The 2,673-nt window shown below is 36.1% G+C and overlaps 1 pseudogene; it reads right to left on the reverse strand.

The window, feature by feature from the left end:
* Positions 1-835: 835 nt before the first annotated feature.
* Positions 836-1,271, reverse strand: LOC103012183 (FUN14 domain-containing protein 1-like; annotated as a pseudogene).
* Between the last annotated feature and the right edge of the window lie 1,402 nt (positions 1,272-2,673).

A 2,673-nucleotide genomic window follows, 5' to 3' on the forward strand; every position in this document is an offset into this window, starting at 1 on the left:
CATATATTTTTCTATATATTTTCTATAAATTCAATATCTTGAAATATGTGTATATATTATGGCATGAGACAAACAAGCTTAGAAATGATTACTCTTATCAACACTCACATAAGTATATTGATTCAAGGCTTATAATTTAAAAAACATTGTAATGAATACAAGTGAAAACAGAAAAACCAAAATTAGTCATCTCTCAGTTAAGAGAACATTTATACAACTGTTTAAAAATAACTGTAAAATTCAGTTGTATACATTCATTACTATCCATGTAAAACCAAAAACTCAGTTCCTTAAAAGATTCTCCTTCAAGAATAGTCTGTAGTTTAGAGTAGCTTAAATGTCCAGCTACCTTGTCTGTTCTTTGCCAGTGTTTTCTGTGCTGGGAAGCAGAGAATGCAAAGGGCAGCCCCATATTCTGGTCCTGCAAGAGAAACAGAATGGTAAGATTCGGGAGATACAAGCTGCACTAATTATGTCTCAGAGACTAGAACAGCAGTGATTTTTCCCCCATTATTATTATTTTATATCAGTAGAATCTATTTAATATATTCAATAATTCTATTATTTCTAAGACCTTCCACAAAAGGGCATTACAATCCTTTTAGTTTATTGCAAACATATATATTTTTTAAAGTGGATTCACTTTATTTATTTATTTTTTGGCTGCGCTGCAGGATTTGTCAGAAGACAAACAGTAAGTTGTGAGTTCTATTTTGCCCAACTATTTTTTTCTTCACACCCTGGAGAATCTGGTGTCTGGAACTGTAGAGACATCATCATGTTACCACCCCTTCTCTTCTCAGGTTGAATCCACCGTGACAGAGCATTCATGTCCTTAAGAGGCAAGGCCTAGCAAATAGCCTCTCACAAATCCACTGAACATCACAATGTCCTGTTTGATAAATTCTGTTGCTGCTTCAATTATATTGCTGATTCCAGGTGCTGCTTTATTTGCTCATTTCTGAATCAGGTCTTCCTGCTTTCTTTATATCTTTTTTCAACTCTGTCCCAGTTGATTTGCACATAGTTACTTTGACTGGTAAATCTGAAGAAGATGGCCAGCAGCCTACTGTTGCTGTAAGTTTTCCAACTTTCTGGAACAAAAATCCTGCACAATGGCCACTGCAATCTGGATGGCTACTGAGTATTGTTCTACCGGAGGTGCCAAACTATGGCCAAACATAGATTCTACCAGCGGTGTCTTCTTGTATACTGAGTTAGGTCCAATATGAATCATCATCACTTTCATACTCAGGTGAGAGAAATCCCATCTAAACTGGCCTGGCCTTAGAATCCAGAACCAAGTGAAGAGGACTCAGCTGTCAAAGAGGGGCAAAGAGGGCCTGGGGTTGGAAGAAAGGGTCATAGACACAGAAGTAAGCACTTCATGAAAACTAAGCAAATGGTATTTCTAGGTAAATCAGTCTTTCTGTGCTGGACTAATTAAAAGAACTTCACAGCTCTCTCTCCCCAAGCTTTCTCACCCTCTGGAATTGAGGGCTTTTACTGCTCCCCCCATTATTTTTCTAATTAAGTAATGAATAAAATGAATAGTATTTTATTTTATTTTATTATTATTATTTTTGGCTGCGTGGCATGGCATACAGGATCTTTTTACCCTGACCAGGGATTGAACCTGTGCTCCCTGAAGTGGAAGCATGGAGTCTTCACCACTGGACCCCCAAAGAAGTCCCTGAAGAGTATTTTATAGATAAGAAAACTTTCGCCTCAGCAGGATAAATTTGAGGACAGTTCCAATAGTTAGTTCCCCAGAGATGCATGTGAAGTGGTCCTTACAGTTTTCGCAAACTAGAATACCTGATAGTGTTTATCAGTGCAACAGGTCAGGTGCAGTGTAAAGGTATGGGAACTGAAAAAGTAATATTGACCCTAACTATGCATTCACGCACAGGCATTTACAGATTTTTACCCAGTCTTTGAATTAAAAGATAGATTTTCTGAGTCTGATCAATGTCAGCCTCTTGAGATGCACTAAAATGAAATTCAGAAAAAGTTGAATAACTTAAACTACTCTGGAGTTACAGACAACTGAAGTAGAAAGCCTCTTAAGCACTGTGAGAGAAGAAAAAAAGGGGCAAAAATCTACCTACTAGCTTGGGTTGTAGAACTCATGTTTTTATGAGTTGGGAGAATAGAAACTTTGCAGCAGGTGTTTCATGTGACAGATCATTAGATCTGTTATCTGGGTCTGTATTAGATCTGTATAGTATCTATTGAGATACTACAGATGAGGAAAGATGTTAAGTGTATTTGTTTTGTATCAGCAATGGAGATTTTTTGCTGCCTCTGAAAGCTTGCTGTCAAGATTTAATTTAATATTTAATTAATTTCCTCTCTGCCGATCTGTGATTTCCCTTAATGCCATTTCCTTTTCTAGATAGATCACAGATTACTGTAAATTATTTGTGTTCAGTGAGGATGGGCATAACAGTAGTAATAATGAGAACAAGAATAGCGACTGGCCATTTATACATAAAACGAATTCTGTTAAAATCACCTATAAATATTGTACCAGCTTTATTAATTGGCTTAATAAGATCAATTGGCATAATAAGATCTAAGTTGTTTATTATAAATAAAATAAGTAAAGATTCACTAGCCAGCAATAGATATTAGTATTTTTCTTTTTTAAAAATCTCTTCTTTGCTAGCC

Source organism: Balaenoptera acutorostrata, chromosome 2 (assembly GCF_949987535.1).
Source record: "Balaenoptera acutorostrata chromosome 2, mBalAcu1.1, whole genome shotgun sequence".
Classification (NCBI taxonomy): Eukaryota; Metazoa; Chordata; class Mammalia; order Artiodactyla; family Balaenopteridae; genus Balaenoptera; species Balaenoptera acutorostrata.